Consider the following 27,505-nt stretch of genomic DNA (forward strand, 5'->3'; position numbering starts at 1 on the left):
TATGCCCAGGAGAGGTATTGCTGGATCCTCCGGTAGTACTATGTCCAATTTTCTGAGGAACTGCCAGACTGATTTCCAGAGTGGTTGTACAAGCCTGCAATCCCACCAACAATGGAGGAGTGTTCCTCTTTCTCCACATCCTCGCCAGCATCTGCTGTCACCTGAATTTTTGATCTTAGCCATTCTCACTGGTGTGAGGTGGAATCTCAGGGTTGTTTTGATTTGCATTTCCCTGATGATTAAGGATGTTGAACATTTTTTCAGGTGCTTCTCTGCCATTCGGTATTCCTCAGGTGAGAATTCTTTGTTCAGTTCTGAGCCCCATTTTTTAATGGGGTTATTTGATTTTCTGAGGTCCACCTTCTTGAGTTCTTTATATATGTTGGATATTAGTCCCCTATCTGATTTAGGATAGGTAAAGATCCTTTCCCAGTCTGTTGGTGGTCTTTTTGTCTTATAGACAGTGTCTTTTGCCTTGCAGAAACTTTGGAGTTTCATTAGGTCCCATTTGTCAATTCTCGATCTTACAGCACAAGCCATTGCTGTTCTGTTCAGGAATTTTTCCCCTGTGCCCATATCTTCAAGGCTTTTCCCCACTTTCTCCTCTATAAGTTTCAGTGTCTCTGGTTTTATGTGAAGTTCCTTGATCCACTTAGATTTGACCTTAGTACAAGGAGATAAGTATGGATCGATTCGCATTCTTCTACATGATAACAACCAGTTGTGCCAGCACCAATTGTTGAAAATGCTGTCTTTCTTCCACTGGATGGTTTTGGCTCCCTTGTCGAAGATCAAGTGACCATAGGTGTGTGGGTTCATTTCTGGGTCTTCAATTCTATTCCATTGGTCCACTTGTCTGTCTCTATACCAGTACCATGCAGTTTTTATCACAATTGCTCTGTAGTAAAGCTTTAGGTCAGGCATGGTGATTCCACCAGAGGTTCTTTTATCCTTGAGAAGAGTTTTTGCTATCCTCGGTTTTTTGTTATTCCAGATGAATTTGCAAATTGCTCCTTCTAATTCGTTGAAGAATTGAGTTGGAATTTTAATGGGGATTGCATTGAATCTGTAGATTGCTTTTGGCAAGATAGCCATTTTTACAATGTTGGTCCTGCCAATCCATGAGCATGGGAGATCTTTCCATCTTCTGAGATCTTCTTTAATTTCTTTCTTCAGGGACTTGAAGTTTTTATCATACAGATCTTTCACTTCCTTCGTTAGAGTCACGCCGAGATATTTTATATTATTTGTGGCTATTGAGAAGGGTGTTGTTTCCCTAATTTCTTTCTCAGCCTGTTTATTCTTTGTGTAGAGAAAGGCCATTGACTTGTTTGAGTTAATTTTATATCCAGCTACTTCACCGAAGCTGTTTATCAGGTTTAGGAGTTCTCTGTTGGAATTTTTAGGGTCACTTATATATACTATCATATCATCTGCAAAAAGTGATATTTTGACTTCCTCTTTTCCAATTTGTATCCCCTTGATCTCCTTTTGTTGTCGAATTGCTCTGGCTAATACTTCAAGTACTATGTTGAAAAGGTAGGGAGAAAGTGGGCAGCCTTGTCTAGTCCCTGATTTTAGTGGGATTGCTTCCAGCTTCTCTCCATTTACTTTGATGTTGGCTACTGGTTTGCTGTAGATTGCTTTTATCATGTTTAGGTATTGGCCTTGAATTCCTGATCTTTCCAGAACTTTTATCATGAATGGGTGTTGGATCTTGTCAAATGCTTTTTCTGCATCTAACGAGATGATCATGTGGTTTTTGTCTTTGAGTTTGTTTATATAATGGATTACATTGATGGATTTTCGTATATTAAACCATCCCTGCATCCCTGGAATAAAACCTACTTGGTCAGGATGGATGATTGCTTTAATGTGTTCTTGGATTCGGTTAGCGAGAATTTTATTAAGAATTTTTGCATCGATGTTCATAAGAGAAATTGGTCTGAAGTTCTCTATCTTTGTTGGATCTTTCTGTGGTTTAGGTATCAGAGTAATAGTGGCTTCATAAAATGAGTTGGGTAGAATACCTTCTACTTCTATCTTGTGAAAAAGTTTGTGCAGAACTGGAGTTAGATCTTCTTTGAAGGTCTGATAGAACTCTGCACTAAACCCGTCTGGTCCTGGGCTTTTTTTGGCTGGGAGACTATTAATAACTGCTTCTATTTCTTTAGGGGATATGGGACTGTTTAGAAGGTCAACTTGATCCTGATTCAACTTTGGTACCTGGTATCTGTCCAGAAATTTGTCCATTTCGTCCAGGTTTTCCAGTTTTGTTGAGTATAGCCTTTTGTAGAAGGATCTGATTGTGTTTTGGATTTCTTCAGGATCTGTTGTTATGTCTCCCTTTTCATTTCTGATTTTGTTAATTAGGATTTTGTCCCTGTGCCCTTTAGTGAGTCTAGCTAAGGGTTTATCTATCTTGTTGATTTTCTCAAAGAACCAACTCCTCGTTTGGTTAATTCTTTGAATAGTTCTTCTTGTTTCCACTTGGTTGATTTCACCCCTGAGTTTGATTATTTCCTGCCGTCTACTCCTCTTGGGTGAATTTGCTTCCTTTTTTTCTAGAGCTTTTAGATGTGTTGTCAAGCTGCTAGTATGTGCTCTCTCCCGTTTTTTCTTGAAGGCACTCATAGCTATGAGTTTCCCTCTTAGAAATGCTTTCATTGTGTCCCAAAGGTTTGGGTACGTTGTGGCTTCATTTTCATTAAACTCTAAAAAGTCTTTAATTTCTTTCTTTATTCCTTCCTTGACCAAGGTATCATTGAGAAGAGTGTTGTTCAGTTTCCATGTGAATGTTGGCTTTCTGTTATTTATTTTGTTATTGAAGATCAGCCTTAGTGCATGGTGATCTGATAGGATACATGGGACAATTTCAATATTTTTGAATCTGTTGAGGCCTGATTTGTGACCTATTATGTGGTCAATTTTGGAGAAGGTACCATGAGGTGCTGAGAAGAAGGTATATCCTTTTGTTTTAGGATAAAATGTTCTGTAGATATCTGTCAGATCCATTTGTTTCATCACTTCTGTTAGTTTCAGTGTGTCCCTGTTTAGTTTCTGTTTCCATGATCTGTCCATTGGTGAAAGTGGTGTGTTGAAGTCTCCCACTATTATTGTGTGAGGCGCAATGTGTGCTTTGAGCTTTACTAAAGTTTCTTTAGTGAATGTGGCTGCTCTTGTATTTGGAGCATAGATATTCAGAATTGAGAGTTCCTCTTGGAGGATTTTACCTTTGATGAGAATGAAGTGTCCCTCCTTGTCTTTTTTGATGACTTTGGGTTGGAAGTCAATCTTATCAGATATTAGGATGGCTACTCCTGCTTGTTTCTTCACACCATTTGCTTGGAAAATTGTTTTCCAGCCTTTCATTCTGAGGTAGTGTCTATCTTTTTCTCTGAGATGAGTTTCCTGTAAGCAGCAAAATGTTGGGTCTTGTTTGTGTAGCCAGTTTGTTAGTCTATGTCTTTTTATTGGCGAGTTGAGACCATTGATGTTAAGAGATATTAAGGAAAAGTAATTGTTGCTTCCTGTTATTTTAGTTGTTAAAGGTGGCATTCTGTTCTTGTGGCTGTCTTCTTTTAGGTTTGTTGAGGGATTACCTTCTTGTTTTTTCTAGGGCGTTGTTCCCGTTCTTGTATTGTTTTTTTTCTGTTATTATCCTTTGAAGGGCTGGATTCGTGGAGAGATAATGCGTGAATTTGGTTTTGTCGTGGAATACTTTGGTTTCTCCCTCTATGATAATTGAGAGTTTGGCTGGGTATAGTAGCCTGGGCTGCAGTTTGTGTTCTCTTAGTGTCTGTATAACATCTGTCCAGGCTCTTCTGGCTTTCATAGTCTCTGGTGAAAAATCTGGTGTAATTCTGATAGGCTTGCCTTTATATGTTACTTGACCTTTTTCCCTTACTGCTTTTAGTATTCTATCTTTATTTAGTGCATTTGATGTTCTGATTATTATGTGTCGGGAGGAATTTCTTTTCTGGTCCAGTCTATTTGGAGTTCTGTAGGCTTCTTGTATGTTCATATGCATCTCATTCTTTAGATTTGGGAAGTTTTCTTCAATAATTTTGTTGAAGATGTTTGCTGGACCTTTGAGTTGAAAATCTTCATTCTCATCCACTCCTATTATCCGTACGTTTGGTCTTCTTATTGTGTCCTGGATTTCCTGGATATTTTGAGTTAGGATCTTTTTGCATTTTCCATTTTCTTTGATTGTTGTGCCGATGTTCTCTATGGAATCTTCTGCACCTGAGATTCTCTCTTCCATCTCTTGTATTCTGTTGCTGATGCTCAAATCTATGGTTCCAGATTTCTTTCCTAGGGTTTCTATCTCTAGTGTTGCCTCGCTTTGAGTTTTCTTTATTGTGTCTACTTCCCTTTTTAGGTCTAGTATGGTTTTGTTCATTTCCATCACCTGTTTGTATGTTTTTTCCTCTTTTTCTGTAAGGACTTCTACCTGTTTGATTGTGTTTTCCTGTTTTTCTTTAAGGACTTGTAACTCTTTAGCAGTGTTCTCCTGTATTTCTTTAAGTGATTTATTAAAGTCCTTCTTGATGTCCTCTACCATCATCATGAGATATGCTTTTAAATCTAGGTCTAGGTTCTCAGGTGTGTTGGGGTTCCCTGGACTGGGCGAAGTGGGTGTGCTGGGTTCTGGTGATGGTGAGTGGTCTTGGTTCCTGTTAGTAAGATTCCTCCGTTTACCTTTCGCCATCTGGTAATCTCTGGAGTTAGTAGTTATAGTTGACTCTGTTTAGAGATTGTTCTTCTGGTGATTCTGTTACCGTCTATCAGCAGACCTGGGAGACAGATTCTCTCCTCTGAGTTTCAGTGCTCAGAGCACTCTCTGCTGGCAAGCTCTCTTACAGGGAAGGTGCGCAGATATCTTGTATTTGGACCTCCTCCTGGCCGAAGAAGAAGGCCCAAAACAGGACCTTTCTCAGACACTGTGTTGCTTTGGCAGTTCCCAGGTGGTACAGACTCTCACCTAAGCAGACTAAATTCCTAAGTTCCTTGGAGTCCCGGGACCAAGATGGCGACCGCTGCTGCTGTGGCTTAGGCCGCCTCCCCAGCCGGGTGGGCACCTGTCCTCCGGTCCGGAAGGTGGCCGGCTGTCCCCGGCCCACACAGGGTGCTGCCTCAGTGCCGCTGTGCTTCCACCTGTTCCAGAAGCTGTCAGGTTCTCTGGCGCACCCTCTCACCTGTTCAGACTAATTTCCTAAGTTCGGCGGGTCTCGGACCAAGATGGCCACCGCTGCTGCTGTGGCTTAGGCCGCCTCCCCAGCCGGGCGGGCACCTGTCCTCCGGTCCGGACGGTGGCTGGCTGTCCCCGGCCCACAAAGGGTGCTGCCTCAGTGCCGCTGTGCTTCCGCCTGTTCCAGAAGCTGTCAGGTTCTCTGGCGCACCCTCTCACCTGTTCAGACTAATTTCCTAAGTTCGGCGGGTCCCGGACCAAGATGGCGACCGCTGCTGCTGTGGCTTAGGCCGCCTCCCCAGCTGGGTGGGCACCTGTCCTCCGGTTCGGAAGGTGGCCGGCTGTCCCCGGCCCACACAGGGTGCTGCCTCAGCGCCTCTGTGCTTCTGCCTGTTCCAGAAGCTGTCAGGTTCTCTTGCGCACCCTCTCACCTGTTCAGACTAATTTCCTAAGTTCGGCGGGTCTCGGACCACATAAATGCATGTTAACAAATGTTGGTATATTTGTTAACATGCATTAACTAATATATAAGCAATATGTGTGTGTGTGTGTGTGTAAACTCCTCCCCCTATCTTGTACATAATTAAAATGTCCGGGTTCCTGGTTGTTCTAGAGTTGTGTATATTTGTATACAATCTTGATAATAAGTACCTCATTGCCTGCCCTGGACATCCATTAATACCAGATGAGGAAATCCGAGTCACAAGTTTCAATTGTAGATCATTCCAGTTCAGATGAATATTTACACTTATTCTTCAGGGGAAAAAATGGTCATTATTTGAGACTTCCTAAATTAGATATAATCGATTCATATGAAACTGAATCTTAATGGTAATTCCTCATTGTGGAAGTGAAGTGTCACCTGATAGAAAGAAAATGGCATCGAAAGAGCACAGGAATCTTCCAGCTTTAGGTTCCCAGGTGCAGAGTATGACACTCAAGAGAGTAGATGATTGCATCTGTATTCCATTTCTCACCACTGAAGTAAAGTAATCCACGGTTATTCACTAGTATGTTGGTCAGTATTACAAACACCTAAAACATGTTGACACAGGCTCCTTTTGTACAAACACGAACACAAGTATCACATGAACTTCTGTTAGCTTTCAGTTACAGAGATGAAGTGCTTTAAGTTCATCATGCCTAAGTTCCCAAGTGAGAAGTTGTTGCCCTGGAAGAATTGTGGTCTGTGGGGAGTCCAGAAAGCTTGGAATGAGTGTGTACAGGGCAGGTGAGGTCCTAGTGAGTGAGTACACTCGACATGGACATGAGCCCCAGACGCACAGGAAATTGGCACAAACTTCCTCTGGTCTGGGTGCGAGTGCTGGCAGTGCGTGTAAAACACAGCAACTGTAGAAACTGCAGATTTCTCCTTCCAGTTGATTCTAGCCTTGAGACATCATGGTTTCCAGGTTGCCTATCAACATCTAGTTAAGTTTCCCTGTTCCCAACATAACAAGCATGTTCAAGTCAAGTTCTGGGTGGTCCATAGTAGGTGTGCTCTACTAGAGCGTGCATGGCTGTCCCAACCTCTGCCCTTCTGTATGTGCCTCTGTGCACTCGTCTTTCCTTAATTTCCAGGCTGTCCTGAGTCAGTTCAAGTCTCGACTGCTGAGGACATGGAAGCATTCTCAGGCACATCTTATCTTTGACCCCCTCTTAATCTCCTAAATAAATGGAGGCTCTGATATTTTAGGATAGACTAGGAATTGCCAAAAGTAAAGAAAAAGTTTTTTAAAATTACATGGGGGGGGGGGGTCAGGTACTTTGAAAAAAGTGAAACACATGACAAAAAATATGTTTGGGATGTCACCAGTTTCACACACAATAAATTAATGAAAATCCCCAAATAACTTTATGATTGGAATATGTACGGCTGGTGAAGTGGCTTGGACAGTGGCACGTGTCAGTGCATCTGCTGATCTGATGGCGATCCCTGAATTAACATGGGATCCACGTTTATAGGGAGTAGCTGGGGGAAGGAGGAGATTCCACGTTTTCAGGGAGTAGCTTACTCTGCCCGTCTCATAGCAAAGCATGTGCTCACCCTAAATGACTACATTTCCAAAGCTTAAGAGACGTAGATTTGGTAGCTACACAAGTGTTGTAAAAGATCTATTTGCGGTAAAATGTCCGCTACACGTGAAACCTGGATGGGTAACTCTTCCTTAATGTGTTTACCTTCCAGGTTTGCAGAAAACTGTAGTAGCATTCTGACTTGCGAGACAGACTGACATGAGTATGTTTGTTGTCGAGGCACGTCCTTTTGATGTGTGATTTTTTTTTTTTTGAGCAAGTTATTAACAGATACGGTAAAGACACCTACTGATTTTGATTGAATCTTCATAATTTCATGAGAATTAGCAGTGGCTATTCAGTTCTTCATCTTCAGTCCCACTTTTAAAGAGCTATCTGATCAATACTACCTGCCTTTCCTTCATTTGTAAGCCTTTCCACAGAAGGCTTATTGAAAGGGAGATATGTTTCCTTTTATTTAAGGAAATGTAACTGTACCATTCAAATGCAATCAAAATACAGGGTCAGCATTTTGGGGTGTCATGGGCTTTCCCTGTGTCTAGCATGACCAAGGAAATCATGTTCTATGGGGAAATGCTTAGTGGATAGATGGGAAGGGAGATAGCCATAGGCTATGCATACCAAGGGGAATTTGGTTGATTTAGATGGAACTAGAGATTCTCATATTTTCTGTTCAGAGGGAAGGGGAATGGGAAGTTTGAGCCTCATAATACAGTGCTTCTGAGGTGTGGCTCCTAGGAGAGAGACTGAAGGGAATGCACGTAAAGATTGATCTTAGCTACCTGAGATGAAATATAACAAGGGATAGAATTTGGGAAGGACTGAGTATTTTGATAATGTTTATTTTTAACTAAAGACCATCAACCTAAAGCAGAAAGAGAAGTCTAAAGTCCAGGAATTACAGAAATGGCAGTTGTTAGGAGCCACCCTCACTCCATTCATTTCTTTACCGTAATGACTACACATTATAACTACAGCCTTCCATGCTTAGGTGGCCAGTGTTCAGGTTAACTCTTAGATAGAGGACAGAAAGTCCTGGCATCCATCTTCGAAATCTGTGATACTACTCAAGTACAGCATAACCTACGGAGGATAATTCTACAGATGCTTTTATATAAATAGGATTTGACAGGTTGAGTGGTAGTGTTATTTCAAGAACTTTTTTTTCATACTTGTTTTAAAACATTCTACTGGTTTCTTTCATTTTACTGTAGGTTCTTGTGTGTGCGCGCACGCCTGCATGCAAAAGTAGTTTTCAAGTAGGCTATTTAGCTTGTGTCTTAGCCAAGCACATTGTGTGAAGAACTTAAAATGCTTAGTCATGTGCATTTTCTTATTGGTATTCCTCTGGTGCCTTCGACCAAGGGCACTGGCATAATACGTAAGTCCAACCAAAGAAACAGGGCTCACTCTGTTTTGACAAGGCATTATTCATGATCGTGAATTTATATAAATGTTAGGAGAATATAAGAATAAAGAGATGCTCTAAGTATGTGAAAAACTGAAACAAGTGTTATTTTTAATGCTAGGATCGTAAGATGTAATTCTAAGCAATCAGATGAAATGAATTATTTCTGCAAAGATAACATCTTAAGTGTATACTTCAGACATACAACATGAAAAATACGGTAGGCTTCCTTTACCTGTTATAAACAACAACAAAAAAAATGGGCTCAGTTATGCCAGGAGGAAAATTGTCTTTTGTAACTTAAAATGCATTGTATTCTGCCATTACTTTCCTAGTGCCTGCATGCCTCTCTCTCTCTCTCTCTCTCTCTCTCTCTCTCTCTCTCTGTGTGTGTGTGTGTGTGTGTGTGTGTCAGAGGAGACAGAGAGGGAGAGAGACTCCTTTAAAAATGAGAAAGCTAGCTTTGCTTTATTTCTGACTTATTGAGAGTAAGCCTACAGCTATTGTACATTATTACTGTCGTCATCATCATCATTTTTATTATTATTATTTTACCATCTCCTTCATTAATGTATTTTCAAGTATGATCTGACCTTACTCCCTTGCTGACAATGTTTTTATTAGCTTAGGGATTCTAGCTTCCAAGTTCTATTTTTCCCCAAAACACAAGTCATAGATTTTATAGTGTAACTATTTGCAACATCAGGAATCGAAGTACTACCGCCAGGATGGTCAAACTTGCAACCTTGTTGAAAAACCCAGAATGCTCCTAAGACAGTGAAATTAGATTCATGCCAGGATGGAGAGGGGTAGCTAAAGTCGTCTGGTCTCAGTCTGTCACTGCCGTAGCTTTACGTTGAGATAAAATGAAGGAGGGTGTGTGATTTGCTTAGTGCGGGTGCCTAGATTCCTTGATGGAGCATGTAGTAACCGGAACACATTTGATTAGTGAGATTTACAATTCTCTTCATCCTTCGTGATAGAGTTCAAGTTTATACTGATGGACAAATGTGAGCTAGTGTGTGAGGGCATGCAGTTCCAGGCTCGGTAACAAGAGGCTTGCCTTTTGTGTCTAACCAGCTTTCCACGGTTCAGGGAAGCAGGACAGCACTGGAGGTCTGGGTTTGTGTGAGAAGCTGTCACTGCCACATCCCAGGCAGAGGTCCAGCCCTGTTTGCAGTTTCTTTCCTCTTCCCTTTCTCCTTTTCTTCCCCTTGCCTCCTGACACAGTCTGCTTTGGCCATGGACAGCAAAGATAACTGCAGTCCTACACAGGAAAAGCTGAGCTAGCTCTGAAACGGTTACTCCTTGCAATTATTTAATTGCTACAACTTCTTACTGCTGGAGCTTCTCCATGGCCGTTGGAAGGCAGACTCGGTAATTTGACTGTCCAACCCATGTCATTCTGTAACTTAGACTTTGGAAGGATAATAAGTAGAATTATAGGCTCTTGTACTGGAATACTTATTATCACAGAAGATGAAAAGACAAAATGAGTTTAAAGAAGAATCTTGGAATTAGCAAAAGTTTTACTAAATAGAAAATTTACGTGAGGATCTGACACTTCATTGTAAACCACAGCGAAGCCACCTGTTTATAGTGGCAGAGCTTCTGTGTTCGTGTTGCTTCCCTTTCCACTGTGCCTTTACTATTAGGTGACAAACACAGCCAAGCCATTAACTATATCTTTGTATCTGTCATAGTATAAGAAGGCCACAGCATGCTAAATTATTTTTTAATAAATTAAAAAAATATTTTTTAAATTAATGATGCTGTATGACATAGCTATTTCGCTACCCTTGAGCACAGGGTTAAAAACTAAAGTTATTTTCTTTTCAGTGATATTGCTGAAAATATCTGAGGTTTTTGAGTCATCATTATTTAGTAGCTAAGTATTGCTCTCATTTTTAAATGTGCCTTCCTGTTACAGTGCCCACAAATCTAGCTTTGAAAGTAATTTAGGATTTAATGTTTTTATAGGACATGGTTAGTCTTTAGTACGTAAAGTCAAACTGTGTATGATATAATTTTTTATATATACTGAGAGATCAGTGTCCTCAGACACTGATGTTTGTGGAGTGTTTGCTGTGTGCTTTAACGTTTGGGAATGTATCTTGGGTCACCTGCAAACTCCTAGGAGTACCAAGCAATTAGCATGATTAAGTCCCTTTGTAGTTATAAAAATTATTTGTTAGCATGTATCTGTTGTTCATAGTGATGCGTTTTACTGAAGACATTTTCAAAGAAGGATATCACGCACAGAGACTCTGTTCGCTTCTGAATACCCGTGACCACCTTCCCTCCCCTGAGACTGCGTTTCCCTGTATAGCATAGAAATATAAGTCATCAAGAGCTGCTGTCTCGCTATTATTTGTCTAGACTCGCTCTTAATCTCCAGTGTGGCTTTGGCTGATGTGGTTTCTTTGCTGAGTAGCAATCCACTGTGCACACACATCCTTCTGGATCTACTGTAGTTCTGAGACACAGCAGAGCTGTACTGGAAAGACTGTTGGAAGCATCACAGTGAGTGAGTTCTGGAGTACTGCTACACACATTATGGACTGTCATTTTTTTTCCTAATTCATCAAATTTATTTAAAAGTTATGTATTTTGAACCTTCGAATTTAGCATAGAGAAACGTCAAGACAGAAATTGTACATTGTTCTTGTTTTCCATGGCTTAAGCTATTGCATCAGCACCATCAAATCCAGGGATTCTTCTGTTGGCCTAGTTTGCCAATGTCACTTTGTCTTCCTGTGTTGTGATGCCTGGGGTTCGATCCCAGGACCTATGTTGTATACTGAGTGTGGGCTCTGCCATGTAACATACCTCCAGCCACTAAATGTTTATTTTTTCATTACAAATTGTGTTGAGTTTGTCATAAATAAATATAATGTGTGTTTAGGATTTACCTTAAACCAGTTTGTTTTTTGCTGTCTCATAAGTTTGAGTTAATTCTACCCTGTTTCTGTGCACACTGAAGAGAACTAAATACCAACATGGGAGTATAAGAATCCATTTGTAATCACGCAAGGAACTGAATGTCCCTGGAATGGTGTGTTGCTGAGTTTCAGTGTATCTTCCTGAGAACATGAAAATGTATATTTAATTTACAAAAGTGGAGTGGAGTACACAGGAGCAGAGTATCGGAAGGAGAGACTTAGATTCCTAACTTGAATCGTTAGCTGTAATGCCAAGTTATAAAGACACAAAGATGGAGACACAAAGGCAGAGAGCCTCGGTTCAGACTCCAGCGAGGCAGGACACTGCTGGGGCTGGAACTGTAATTGACGTGGCAGCATTAGCTGCTCCCTAGAACTGAGCATCGTGCCTCCCTTTCCTAATCTGTTGTTATGGGTATCAGCTAAAATAAAGTTTGCACAATGCAAATACTGACATACGAATTCAAAAGGACTTAGTTATAACAGTTTCGGGGAAACCAATCAGAAAGAGAGGAGATTCAGTGATAGACAAAATGTCCAGAAATTATAAAGAAATTATAACTCAGGAGCAAAATCATTACTTCCTGGGACTGTATGAGAAGGTTCACCAGCTCTTTATGGTAGATTAACAAACTTCAAAACCATGAAGATACAAATCCAAGTAGATGTAAGACCAGGTATGAAAAGGATAACTGAACTCACACAGAGAATAGAATAAGACAGAGAAGTGAGAAACCCACGGCCCAACTGAAGTCATCTCAGAAGCATCAAGAGGGACAACAAGTCCCAGAAAAGTGGAAGCTGGGAAAGCAAAGCAGGGGAAGAAACATCCCAGAAAAGTAGCTCAAAGTTGCTAACAGACACAGAAAAGACTTGGCGGGGTCCACCAGTGCCTGACAAACACAGAAGTGGATGCTCACAGCCTACCATTGGACGGAGCATAGAATCCCCAATGAAGGAGCTAGAGAAAGGACCAAAGGAGATGAAGGAATTAGCAGCCCCATAGGAGGAACAACATATGAACTAACCAGTACCCCCAGAGCTCCCTGGGACTAAATCACCAACCAAAGAAAACACATGGAGGGACTCATGGCTCTAGCTGCATATGTAGCTGAGGATGGTCTAGTTGGTCATCAATTGGAGAAGAGGCCCTTGGTCCTGTGAAGGTTCTATGCCCCAGTGTAGGGGAATGCCAGGACCAGGAAGCAGGTGTGGGTGGGTTAGTGAGCAGGGGGATGGGGGAGAGGATAGGGGGTTTTAGGAAGGGAAAACAGGGAAGGGCCAACCTTTGAAATGTAAATAAAGTAAATATCTAATTTTTAAAAAGAAAAGAAAAAAAAAAAGAAAGAAAAGGAAAAGACAAGACAAGACTTGGCTTGGGAAAAGCACATTAGCTGTTATAACATTCCTTACCTGGATAATTTGTTTACAGGGGGGAAATAGTCCAGTTTTGCATATCTTTTCTGCAGTGTTAAGTGTTGGAAGGCATCTGCCCGAGTCCCTCAGAATTGCTGGAGACTCTAAGTGCACACTTCTGAGTCCTGCACCTATCAAACTGGGAAGGGTCCCAGGAACATTTCACAGAGAGTGGAAGGCACTCTTCCTTTCTGTGGTTATGTAAAAGGCATTTGCCTTCCTGGCAGGGGACAGAAAACTATCTCCAATGGGCAACCATAGATAATAGGCTCACACATGGTCTGGACCAGTTTTGCAATACTTTCTTGAAAACAATGCAAAATAAAACAAGAATTAAATTGAGACAAGAAGTATAGATTTAGACATGTGATTATGTTTAAACACTGTGGAAATGTGATGCTTGTTGTTATGTTGTTGTTTGTTTTGTTTTGTTGGTTTGTTTTATTTTTTGTGGTGTTGGGGTGTTAAATTTAAGGTCTTGATAACTACCAAAGTGTTCTACAACTTATTTATCTTGCATCCTTGAGTGTGTGTGTGTGTGTGTGTGTGTGTGTGAGAGAGAGAGAGAGAGAGAGAGAGAGAGAGAGAGAGAGAGAGAGAGAGACAGAGACAGAGAGACAGAGACAGAGAGGCGGGTGGGGGGGGGTGTAGCACAGAGATGCATAGCACATATGTGGATGTCAGCACATAGCCTTGAGTGTTAATCCTTACCTCGTTCCATGTTTGAGGCAGGCTGTATTTACCTTTGCTGCTGCATTGTGAACATCAGGATAGCTGGACGATAAACTGTCAGGAATTGGCCTGTCTTCCCCACCCATGACTAGGACTATCACTAGAATTCCAGACATAAACTACTTGCCCGCTGAATTTATCATGGGCTATGGGTATTCAAACCCAAGACTTCCTGCTTTTACAGGCCTTTTACTCACTCAACATTCTCTCAAACTTTGACATTTTAGTAACCTTGCATTGTTTTAAAACACAGAATTTTACTTTACAAGTTTACCGTGTGTTGCAGTTTGATGGGAATGGCATTTGTAGATTATTTGAATGCTTAGTCCCCCATTGGTAGAACTGTTTGGGAAGGATCAGGATGTGTGATCTTGTTGGGGGAGGTGTGCACCTAGAGACAAGCTTTGAGATTTCATAAACCCATGCCATTCTAAATCCATGCCATTCTCAGCCTTGTGGTTCTGTTTCAAGATGTGAACTCTCAGCTACTGCCCCAGCAACATCGCCACTTGCTGGCCATGTTCCCTGCCAGGATGGTCGAGGACACTTGTCCTCTACAACATGAACTTCATTAAATTCTTCCTCTCATAACTTGCCTTGGTCATGGTGTTTTATCATCACAGCCATAAAAAAAAATAACCAGTTTACCACCTAAGTGCTTGTGTAACCCTGACCTTAAGTTGAGTATCTGTTAGATGGGTACTGGTACTGTTTCTTTTATGCTTCAACCGACATTATCCTGACAATTTGTTGTCTACAGTCATAGAATTGAAGCAAGTGCCTGTGTATGTTCACAGCAACCTCGTTACATAGGTGTGCAATCTCAGTTTCAAATGACTTTCTCTGGCTCATGGAGTCATAGATTTGACCTGCTATTAGTTTGGCCCACAGTTAAATTAAAAATGTTTTCAGACTGCAGCATTTGTTCTTAAAGTTGAGGTTAAAATTCAAAGATTAATATTGTGTTTGGGGTGTACAGCAGCTATTGTGGGTGAAGGATTATCTCAATATACAAAATATAGCCCCAAAGTTGCATCTAAACAAGCCTCCTTTCTGTGCATCTGCTGAGCACCTTAGATTTTACCTCATTTTATCTTTTGAATTGCAACCTCATTTCACAAGTAAAAATATTTAGAATATGCACATGTGTACCCAGCAACTGCCCATCTTTGAAACCAATGCTCTGTTGACTATAACATGAAGTAGGTCCAGTCTTTTTAATTCACCCAGGAGCCAACATCGAGAATTGGTCTGAGAATCTTATTTTGTCATCTGTGCTTTTGGTTGATGCTGTTTTTCTTTTCGCTCTGTTTCTTCAGATTAAAATAAGGATAGCTAAAAGATGCAGGTACAAATCTGGGGCAAAGGAAAGAAAGAGTGGAAAACTAGGATTTGCTGTGCTGGCTAGTGGGAGGGTCCTTTTGTGATGAAATGTTGCATAAATAATGCCGGTGGGGGTCTAAATTCACTGTTGCCATGGAGACCTTTGTGCCTGGCTGAACTCTATTCTTTTCTCTTTTAAGACAGCCACCACTAGGCTTGTGCTATCTGATGCATCCCGCTTTGCTTTCGCTGAACACTGTTTGCTAGTGGAAGCAGAAATTAGAGTGTGGAAATTGCGCATCCTGACTTTTTTTCTGGACCACTCTTCTCCGCCTTCTTGGATTTTGAGCTCCTCCGCTTGCTTTTAGCCTTCTTTCCAGGAGGGAGGAGCAGGTGGGTTGAGAGCCAGAACAGCACACTCTGTGCCTCGGGGAGGGTGGAGGAACCCTTCTTCATCTTGGGACTGGTGGACTTGCCTTCCTGGACCACTGCTTTCAAGTTGCTAAGGACCCTTTATTTCCAAAGGTCCAGCAAAGGTAAAAGAAACAATAAACACTAACCTCACTTCACTTTCCAATGCTTTCCTTGTTACTCTTGCTGTTTTTAATGCCTTTCAAGTTGTGTAACTGAAGCCTGGGAGTCCTGTTTAGAGTATAGGAAAAGAATTTACTCCTGACCTCACAAAGGTCGGTTTATTCAGTATATGGGCACTGAACTTGGGAGAGCCACGTAGGGGAGCTAAACAGAAAGTGATGTGAGGTCTGCTGTCCGCTGTCCGACTGACTCCCATCTCACTAATCGTTGTGTCTGTTCAGTGATTGTGTTTAGTAATACTTGGTGGGGGTGGGGGGTGTCGTAGATGTGTGTTTTAGATTTCATGAAAGTTATGGTTATTCATGTAAAAGAAACCTCTTAATTTGTTAAGCGTGGTTTTATTGGGGAACTTGGTTTGTTTTAAAATTTTCTTTAATGCGCAGGATAGAAAATATGCATGGAGAATAAATACAGTAAACATCTGCAGGCAAAGTAAAGAGGTGAAGTCAATGCAAGAATGCATTGCAGCAGTCACTCACTTGTTGCAGAGGAGGCTTGGTTCTCATAGTTTTACATTAGAACCACAGTACACTAATCACATGTTTTGGTCGTTGGAAATGGTGCAGGTGTGAATGGGATGCGTGCATCCCGTAATTATAGAAAGCCATTACCATGCAAGTGTCTCCAACTGGCTTTGATTCAGGTACTTCATTGAGGGGATCATTGCCCCAACCGGACAACAGCTTCAGATTTGAGCTGTTCCACCATTCTTATTGAGAAAGTTTTTGAAATACTAACAGGTCATTAAAACAATTAAGAGCAGACAGGCAGTGTGACAGTGATCAGCATGACAGACTGCTAGAGGGAATCAGACAGGAAACTGTCACATCTGTAGCATGCATGCGTAGTACGTAATTGGGACTGAAGTTCCATGGAGACCCAGAAAGTGTTTACACTCTTGTCTTTAAAACGGCAGTATCTCTGAGTCACCTTTCATGGAGACAGGAAATGATTTCTGATCAATGATACCGGTTATAGAGGCATCCTAATTACTTCCTGGAGTTAGTTATCTGTTTCAGAGAATCCTAAGTGACTTCTTTAATGTAGCACTAAGATGAAGAATTACCATAGAGATGTAAACATAACTTTTCTTTTCTTTTTCTTTTTTTTTTTTTTTAGTTTTTGGTTGGGAGGGTCTTTGTAAACACATTTATTAAAACTTCAATAAAATTTTTATAGAAGCATAGTCTCACCACATCTTAAGATTTTAATTGCTCACCCTCACCCTCAGATGTGTTTTTATCTCACACAGAAGTCTTTTCATATACTCTTGAAGGCATGCCTTTAGCTCAGTATCTCATTGAATTAAAACTTGAAAGTTTATATTACATTTAAGAAGACCTTTTCTTTTGGCTGTGTCATTGAGAAGACTTAAAGGCTGGAGATGTGGCTCAGTGGCAGGGCCATTGCTCAACATTCACAAGGCCCTGGATTTCATTCCCAGCACTGCAGTAATAAACAAAAAGGAGTTCTAATCTTAAAAGGCTTTAACCTTTTGCAAGATGTTCTATGTTAATTGTTATTTAATAAATGTTATCAAAATACTAGAATAATTACCCATGAAGCTTCATTTTCAGTACATATAATAGACAGAAATTTTTGAAATCAATATAATATATTTTAAATGACTATAACCCTTCAAACTGTATGACATATATGTATGTGATTGGTTAATTTTAACAAATTAAATAGTTGCCTATTTTCTCCATGTTATATAGCATAGGTATTTGATATGAGAAAGTAATTTGAACATTATTTTAAATGCAAGTTTCTTTATCAGGTGGATACAGGGAAAGACACAAAACGAAGTTCTCAGCATTTGAAAGCGTGATCCCAGTTGAGTGTGTTCCAAAAAGAAAACACGCTATTAGGCTTCCCAAATGCCAAGTTGAAAAATGCTATCTGTGCAGGTGCTTGTTTGTTTATGTTATCCACACAATTAAGAAAGCGAGTGAGATACTTTCACTTGTCTAAAACACCATTTGCTTGACAGTCACAGTCTGGTCCAAGTGGCTGAACTCTTCCAAGCTGGAGAGTCCTATCCGGAAAGTGACAAAAGCCATTTGGATCAGTTTAGGGCTTTTGCATCTCTTTCACCATATGTCTATTTTGTAATAGTTTATATTCAACAAATTTACTTTTAACCCTTCTCTGTGCTTAGATACAGTAGGAAAATCTAGATGCATAACAATGTTATCTAGGGTGAAGGAACTAACAAGTCCAATGGGGATCCAGATATCAGAACTCGGACCAATGGTGCCGTAGTGGACTTGCACAAAGTAACTGATAATAAATGTTAGTAAAAATTATTTCCAGAGAGAAGCCTACAAAATCCCACAAAGACTGTAAAATTTGCCATTTTATCACTCCAGAGCGATGTTGGAATGAATATTTTGAGTAGAAAGGGCTTCCACCAGTCCTCCAACTGCCTCCTAGCTCTCCCTCCGTCCTGAGCTCTGCCCACTCCCTGCTGGGTGTGCTTCTAGTTCGCTGAGCAGGGGAAGCTTTGCTGGGGCACACTCTGCCCTTAAGCCTCTGCCTTTGCACTTTCATTTGCAATGCTATCCCAGCTCCCTTCTCTCAAGTCTTTGGTCCAGAAAGATCTACTTTCCTCTCTCCAACTTTTCACATCGTGGTTCATATCTCCCTAGGATTGTTCTAGAGGATCCTCGAGGTTCCTTCCCTGTCATCTTCTTTGTCCTGAATTATTGTTCTGTGCCTTTATTTCTGGGAAGCATTAGACATCCCTCCTTGGCTTGTTCACTGTTACCCAAGCTAGAGTTATCTACAAGGAGAGAACCTTCAATCAGGAAATGCCTCCATGAGATGCAGCTGCCAGGCATGCTCTTAATTACTAATTAATGCAGGATCTACAAGCCTATTGGGTGGTGCCGTTTCTGGGCTGGTGGTCTGGAGTTCTCTAAGAAAGCAGGCTAAGAAAGCCAGTAAGCAGCACCCCTCCACGACCTCGGTATCAGCTCCTCCAGGTTCCTGCCCTTTGAATTTCTATCCTGGATTCCGTCATGGATGGGGTACAGTGTGGAAGGGTGAGCCAAATAAACTCTTTCCTGCTTACCATGTTTTATGGTTATAATGTTTCATCACAGCAGTAGAAAACCTAACTAAGTTGTTCTCCGATTTCTCCATCCATTTAGAATATATACTTTATGAGGGTGGGGATTTTTGTCTGATTTTTTTTCCATTTCATCATCTGTATCTTTGCCTGGCATATTTGATGAATGAGTAAGTGAAGGGGTGTGTGTATGCGTGTGTGTGTGTGTATGTGTGTGTGTATATATAATATACATAAATGTGTGTGTATACATATACGTACATATACACATATACACTTAAACGTTGTTGGGCTTCATTTCCTAGACTTTTAAAAACAAGGGAAATAATGAATATTCAAGGTTATCATTTAACAACCCAATATATCTTGTAAGAGAGAACTGGTCATGCTGAAACCATTGTACCCTCAGATAAGGCAAAGTGACAAATGTAGCCCCTGCTTCAGCACTGTGTAACATCAGGTAGACTTCTATTGAGAACACACATAATTTTTTTCAAGATATTTTTATTTTTTACAGTGTGTGAAATGTGTGTGCCTATGTGTAAATAAGCATGCCTGAATGCCCTCTGAGTGCAGAACAGCGTGTTGCATCTCCTAGAGTCAAAGTAATAACAGTTGTGAGCTGCCCTCTGTGGGTGGTGGGAGCAGAACTTGATTGGGTTCTCTGTACAAGAAGTAAGTTCTTATAACCACTGAGCCATCTCTCATGAGCCATCTCTCTAACCAGATTTGATAAGTTAGATTGTACTCAATGTACATCATTTTAATATAAACTGCAAGCTCTAGGAAGTTGATAAACATCACACTGTGGCTAATTACACAGTAACTTTTTCACAGCATGTATATATTATGCAGAGATATGAGAGATTTTTTTTCTAGTAATAAAAATACAGAATTGGTGTGTGTGACTTTTGGTGGACAGGGTTGGTTTTGTTTGTTTTTTTATCTTAGTTACTTTTCTACCATGACCAAGGAACCGTATAGAAGGAAGAGTTTATTAGAGCCTTACAGTTTCAGAAATTAGAGTCCATGGTGGTCTTGGTGAGGGATATGGAAGCAGGCAGGCAGGTGTGGAGCTCTAGCAGCAACTGAGAGTTTATATCTTGATGCATAAGCTCCAGGCAGGGGTGGAGGAGAGAAAGAGAGAGAGAGAGAGAGAGAGAGAGAGAGAGAGAGAGAGAGAGAGAGAGAGAGATTGAGAGATCATCACTAGGAATGGCATAGACTTTTGAAACCACAGTATTCCCAATGATCCACCTCTTCTAATAAGGCCACACCTCCTAATCCTTGCAAATCCTTTCACCAACTAGGGAGCAAGTATTACAATACGAACCCTGTGAGTTTTATTCTCCTTCAAATCCCTACACCACTTTTTTATTTTAGATTTTTTTTTATAAGTTTGCAACCCCATAGGAAGAACAACAATATCAACCAAACAGAACCCCCAGATCTCCCAGGGACTAAACCACCAACCAAAGAGTACACGTGGAGGGACCCATGGCTCCAGCCACAAATGTAGCAGAGATTGGCCTTGTCAGGCATCAATAGAAGGAGAGGTCCTTGGTCCTGTGAAAGTTAGAGGCCCCAGGGTAGGGGAATGCTAGGGTGGGGAGTGGGTGGGTTGGGGAACACCCTCATAGAAGCAGGGGGAGGGGGTGTGAGATAGGGGGCTTTTGGAGGAGGGACTGAGAAAGTGGTAACATTTGAAATGTAAATAAAATATCCAATAAAAATTTTAAAAAGGTAAAAAGAAGTAAAAAAGATGCCAATTTGGGGGCTGGAGACATGGCTTAGTGGTTAAGAGTACTTGTTTTTCTTGCATAAGACTCACGTTCACTTCCCTGGACACACATGGTGGTTCTCAACCATATATCACACTAGTTTCACGGGATCTGATGTTGTCTTCTGACCTCTGTGGGTACCAAGTGCACCAGTATTGCATATACACTTTCAGGAAAACTGTCAACCACAAAATTTAAAGCTTAAAAACAAAAGCTCTTTTTAAGTGTTTGTCACCTGATTGTTTGACTACAAAGCAAACAGTAACATCACCCCACCCCACCCCCTGCCCCAGAGAGTGCCATCTGCCATTTAGACACAGGATGTAACCTGAGAGGGCATGTTTCTATAAGAAGAGACATTCTGGATAGGAGTCCTCAATGTCTAGCTTCCTCACTAGTCACATGTTCCCTCATTAGGAACTGCATCTGCCTCACTTAATTTCAAGCTCTCATGCTCTTCTGCACCAATTTCTGGTAATTTTCATCAGCATTAATAGAGTTTTTTCAAGAGATACTATATTCAGTGTTGAGTTGTTAAATGTAATTAAATTTAGTTGCTGAGGTTGAAGATCAAATGTGTATACATTATCATGGAGTACTTTTGCCCCCCCCCACCAAAAAAAATTAGAAAGCTTAACTACAGAGGTGGGGATGGGACAGAGTTAAAGAATGAGGCATCGAGTTAACTGGGGTCAGTGACCCTGGAATCCTGAGACCATTTGTCTAAGGGCTCTGAGGTTCTTCTTAGGAGATGACACTGGCAACAGCCCAGGACTGGCCTGGACCTTGAATTGGTTTGCAAGCTCCAGGTATATCACTATATCACTGGATATTTTTGGCCAAGGGAAAGCACATGCGTTGGCTCAGAGCCATTGGAGTGATAAACCTTGATTTTTTTTTTAATGCTGTGGTACTACTCTGTTTGCTTTGAACAGTGTAGCTATTTATAATTTTTTTGAGTGCCAGCTATATAAGAGCCTCAAATTACACATGCATTCCCCATGAAGAACGCGCGTGGCTGAGTTTAGTGATGGTTACAGGCCATGTTACTCTACCATGCTTAATACTCAATACTTAATTAAAAGTATTAATACTTTTGCAGAAAATTGGTCAACAAAGCAGAGGCCAAGAGCTGTTTTCTGCCCTCTCTAGCATCTTCCTTTTCTACTTTTATATTGGGCAGTTGTACAGTAAATGTACTTCATTTACTGGTTTGCCTCCCTATTGGGGTAATATATTTTGAGAACGGATTAGAACCAGCTCTGGTACTAGCTTTACTTCATTTCTCTTTTCCTTGGTTATGTCCCATGTGGGCTTTAAAACTCCATAGTCTAGTCACTTGATCCCTCTCCACCTCCGTTTCCATAACTGCAGAATTAAAAGCTCCCATTTTCTGATCCCTTATAAATGAATAGGATTTTGTTGTCTTTCCTGTGGGGCTCCACAGTACAAGTCAGGAAAGTATATTTTAGCCGAGGAGGAGCAAGCCAGACTGGCACAGGTGAACTGTCACCTGAGACCCTGGCCTAACTTCTTCATGTCTGTGATCCGGCAGCCCCCGAGCTACTTCACTCGTTGGACTGAAGTCTTTTGAACAAGAACATATATTATGTTCTCATTGAGTTTTACAGGTTATAAATGTGCCACTCAACTGACATTTGCATGTCAGAAAATAACCTAGTGTTTTAAAGTCTAATAGCAATACATTGATAAGGTTTGAACCTTTGTGTCCATGTTCCATGGGATTGTTGTGTACAGCTCGGTCTAGAGACAGTTGCTGCCCCCAGACTGAGTTGGATGGCTCAGCATGAAAAGGAAGATAATACTCCAATTTCAGCCAGCGGTATGAGAAACAGGCCATGGATAGAGTTTGGATATTTGTCTTCTGAGGTTTTCTGTCTTAATCACAGTCTGAGTTGACAGCCTCCAAAGACGATTGCCATACAGTTGTGAACAATTGCTTGTTGCCTGCAAATAAGCATATAACTGACTGCCTGACTTTCTGCAGATAGAAGGCCACCAAGACCATACTGACACATATAGTGCACTCCATGCAGGTGCTAGGGAACCATGCAACTAGTGCTGACCTTGATGTACAAATGGTGTGTATTGGGCATGTGCTTATGATTCACAGTAATGCACTGCTAAGGAATCATTCTCGGTAGGAAAGTGTCAGCAACCAATAAGCTCTTCCTGATTTCTACTCAAATCTGTAATCAAAGAATCAGACCAATGTCTTTGAAGTAAGCACAAGCAATCGATGATATGCATATATTAGATACAAGCATGTTTTGAGAGGAACACAAAATGCTAAAAACTATGAAATAACAATGAAGATATAAAAAACGGGAGACTATATGTGCAGTCTTCTCTGTAGGCAGAAAGCTGTCAACTGCAGAGTACACAGTGTAGAGATGTCTGGTACAGCAGAATATTACAAAATAGTTTGAGGTTTCATTTGATATTTGTCAAAGTTATGAAAACTTACGTTAACATAACTTACTCCAAAGGGAGTCCAATTCAGATGGTAAGACACATATTGGGACTTGTGGACTTTATACGTGCCATGCTGTGTCTGGAATAGTATCTGAACTGTTGGTGATTACAAAGTTAGGTAAATGGATTCAACCAACAAGAAAGACAACAGATGTGTCATAATTGGAAGACCTGTACAAACCATGATGAAGGGCCCTGTCTCAGTCACAGAACACGAAAGGATTTCACACTGCATGGTATGAATGCTGTGAGCAGAAGCATAATGCTGTGGTAAATTTGATGGCAAGCAAGAATGGAGCCACAGATTCTCACAAGAAGGGAGACTGTGATTTTGAGGATTAAGGCTGGCGCTTGGTAGATCTGAGCTGCTGGTCTTGGTAACTCTCCAACGTCTACATGATCTTCTAGAGGCCACCCAAACTTAAGGCTGTAAAGGCATGGTGCCTAGATTAATAAGGGTCACATGACATTCAGTGGTGTGAATTTTGAATTCCAGGCTTGAGAAATAGTAAACAAAGTGCTTGTTTTGATGGCAGAAGGAACCAAATTCAGTTCTCAGAAACTGTTACAGCCAAGTGTCGTGTTGCACATTCAGAATGCCAGATTTTGAGAAGATGAAGACAGACAGATCTCCGAGGTTCGCTGGCCTTCCATACTACCTTATTCAGTGAGCCACAGGCCTATGAGAGTCTGTAAGAGATACGGACTCAAAAGCAAGGTAGGCAGCTTCTAAGCAATGACACTTAAGACCTTGTTCTTCGTCTGCGCACTCACACATGGCCACACATATGTACGTACAGATGTGCACCCACACACACATACACATAAAATAATAAATCTAAAGTGGTATTTATGGTACTCAATTTTATGCATACTGGAGGTTTCTGGAGGGGAGGGCTGAGCTATGAAGGTAAAAACATACTCCAGAGATTGGTAGATGCATTCTCAATAAGTTGTGGAAGTGATAAGAAAATTAGATTGTTCACAGAAATACTTAACTATCCTGTGCACAAAACTGCATGAAAATAGATTTAATTAAATAAATATATAAAACCATATTGATATTCTAGTCCTGTTCCCTGTCTGTAAAACAGAAGTAGCAGTTAAAATATTGATACTGTTTCTTCTGTGCCTACAAATTATTTGTATCACTTGGGGAAGGAAAATGGGACATTACTTCTATGGCAGAATGCATTGCTTAAGTTTATTAAACTAGGTCCTCCACGCTGAGTGAGACAGGATCGGATTAAATCATTTGATTTGACTAAATACCGGTTCTGGAGTGTTTATTAGGTACACATATCTTGTTGACTATTTAATTTCCTCCTAGACTATTGCTTTCCCCACTTGATTAGCAAGGGAAAATTGTTTGGGCAAAAATTGGCCTAATAGGTATGAAATAGCTGCCAAAATCATAAGCAGCCCGCAGCCCTGTGCGTCAGCCCAGGGGGCTAATGCCAGTCTGTCCTTCCTGTCAGGTAGAGCTGCATGCGGTTGATGGAAACTTTAGTACCTGGTTTCAAGGGACAGGAGGATGATGTGACGGTTCCTAAAAAGGCATCCACAAAATGTTGCCTGCGCACAGACAGATGCTAAGGTTATACTTTGTACATGAATTCATGTACTTGCATCCACTTTAATGGAGCCGAGCTTATGGTGTCGGATCCTGCCGCCCATCATAACTAAGTTGTTATGCGGCCCTCATTTGCTCGAAGCTGCTGTATCCTGAGCAAACCCAACTGCCTTGATGGGTCCCATGGTACTTACTATGGATTAAATGTGGAGTCTTTTACTTTTCCCCCTGTGGTCTCACATAATGATATTAGCTTGTCTGCAGTGTGACAAATTCAGTGTACCGGGAACATCTGGTAAGCTGTTCTTGATAACTGGAAAGAGCCTGGGAGCTCAGTGATGCACACCCAGTAAGGCATTCCACATACCGGGGGCTGTGGAAAGATGGAGACTGTGGAGCGGGGAGGCACCGGCACAGTTCATGTAGCTGCAATGTAAATGATTCACACTGTGGCACGTTCATCAGCACAGCATCCCTACAACTTCCTGTTTGATTATCAAGAGGCAAATATGAACATACTCCTTGTCGAACCATGCTTAGTTTGTTCCCGGCAGAGGGATTTCAAAATGGGGGAGCATAATAAAGGGAAAAGAAAGTAAAAACCGTCACAGCTTGAAGCCAGGTTTAAAATTCAGTCTTTTGATGTTGATCTGAGAACAGATCACACTGATATGTTCAAACCATGAAAGCCACGATAGTAAAGAGACTTTAACACTGAACCCAGAGCAGTGCAGAAGTGAACAGTGCATCAGATTCTGTTGTTTTATTTGGATTTAAACATGTTAATATCAGAGTTTTGACTGCTGTCTCCTAAGGTGGGGAAAATAGATTTCCCAGATGAAAAGCAAGACTTGACATGTATATGCATATTAATTATCTTATGAAGAATGGTAAAGAGCTCTAGGCTGTCTTTCTTGGCTTTCTTTCATACTGTACCACTGACTCATTGAATAGTCTTAAATTGTTTACTTAACCCCGAGTGCCAGTTCACCCCCTTTACACTAGTTTAATACTTTTTGCATTATCAGTCTTTCACTGGGGCTCACAGAAGGAAATTCAGGAAGACTGTAGCTGCTGTTACCTAAATGGCAAAACATCATCACACAAGGTACAATTACAGTAGTGACTCGGTTTATCTGGTGTTGCTCTGATGATGACCTGAGACCCTTTAGTCAATATCAGGCATCACAGTAGCAGGAAAAATGTGTCTGGAAATGTGCTTAGTTTATATGGCAATGATTTATGTGCAGGTGTTAAGTTATATAAAGTGTGCATGCATTTGGAACTGAGGGCATACAGCTCAGTAGATAGACTTCGTGATTAATTTAGATTCAATGGACAGATTGAATCAAAATATAGTTTTATTCCATGAAAAAAAAAAACCCAAAGCAGGCAGATGAACAAAATCACCATGGGGTCATGGGGAAAAGAGGCTCCTAACCTTGTGCATCCCAAATGAATGAAGTATTATCAGGAGGAACAGAAATGAAACAGAAGGAAGTGAGGCTGTTTCTGTGGCTAAAATGACCAACAGTTCTATGTTCTAAGCCCATGAAGGATTTCACTGTGTACTTGGTTATGAAAAAGCATGGCATCTGGCAATGATGTGTAGGAATGGGCAATTAAGACTGTAATAGAGTGGCTTCGTGCATAGGCCACGTTTGTTTACACTGTGCATCCTGAGATTTCCCCAAATAGCCATTCTCATTACGTATTTGTCAGTGAAACAAAGAGTTCTAAAAAACTTACTGAGGGGATTTTGTTAATAGTATGGAAGTAACTGAGCCACTCCAGTGCTTTCGATAGCTAGGAAAAGCAGGATCCTTGATGAACCTCTTTGCCAAGTGACCCATTTGGCTGATAGTATAGCCCCTGCTTCACTCAATTACCTGGGACAAGTGCTTGTGCTTTCTGTCATATACCCATGCAGCATCATCATTTCCTGTTACAGTGTGGTAACTTATAATCATATTTCTGTAATGTGTTGGCATCCCTCCACTCTTACTCGTGATCAGTGGTAAGTTGTTACTGTCCCCAAATGACCACGTGTATGCATGCCTGTCTTGGCCTCTGAGTAATTTCCTCTTCTCTGAAAAGTTTTCTGTAAGTTTCATTTCTATTTCTTTCTTTCTACTTTAACATCCTCATTTGTAGTAAACTTCGAGTAGAGTTCAACTCTCTCACTAGATTAAGCTCATCAGCAGGATCTGAGCTTGACTTCATTTTCTATTTCTTCCCTGCCTGTATTGCTCAGTACCATGTAGAATCCTTTAAGTACGTCTGTTTCTTTTCCTATTAGTTTCTTCTTTTAACAGTCTTTATTTGTTTATAATATGAGTAGATGCAAGAGCTGTGAATGTAATGTAATTTTGCTTTTGAATAAGAAATATTATATAAAAGATACAATGTTGCCATTCATTGCTAGCAAAAAGGGATGAAAAAGTCAGTAGATGTGTTTTCTAGCACTATAAAGATGGATTTTCTTTGACATTTCATTAATATGAGTTTAAGCAAGAAAGAAAAATTCTTGAGTACCACATTTTTACAGGCAAATTTTGGTTTCCATTGATCCAGTGACAGAGCTCTTAGAAACTGTGGTGTCACCAAAAAAGACAAAACATATTTCCTTCTTATAAGAGACTAGGACATTCTTACAAACAAACAGCTACCAGTAAAAATAATTTTAGTCATCAAGAGGGAAAATTATGGGAAAATGGATAGTTTTGATGCAAAAGGGAGGTAAGATAATAGTATGTAGGAAGGCATCTCAAAACAGTATTTAAAACAATATTTCTAAATGTGGAATTCACAATTTAGACCTCGGACTTTGGGAGAGGAGACTTGGTCAGTGGAAGAAGAACACACCCGGGTGATGTTCTCATGTCCAGAGAAGTTTGCCTTCACTCAGAAAATTGTTCAGAAGATTCCTTGTTTAT

The 27,505-nt window shown here is 40.8% G+C and overlaps 1 protein-coding gene across 6 annotated transcripts in view; it reads left to right on the forward strand.

Annotated features, from left to right (window-relative positions):
- The window catches only part of Ctnnd2 (catenin (cadherin associated protein), delta 2), an 856,811-nt gene that overhangs the window by 269,864 nt on the left and 559,442 nt on the right, over positions 1 to 27,505 (forward strand). For 2 of the 6 annotated variants that reach the window (XM_006520033.3, XM_030248379.1), the window contains exon 1: positions 15,201 to 15,588. The exons of 2 other annotated variants lie outside the window; for them this stretch is intronic. The gene's annotated coding sequence lies outside the window, so the exon portion shown is untranslated. Of the gene's footprint in view, positions 1 to 15,200; positions 15,589 to 27,505 lie in introns of those variants that run through there. 2 more of the 6 variants (XM_030248378.1, XM_030248380.1) reach the window with 1 other exon arrangement.

Source organism: Mus musculus, chromosome 15 (assembly GCF_000001635.26).
Source record: "Mus musculus strain C57BL/6J chromosome 15, GRCm38.p6 C57BL/6J".
NCBI lineage: Eukaryota > Metazoa > Chordata > Mammalia > Rodentia > Muridae > Mus > Mus musculus.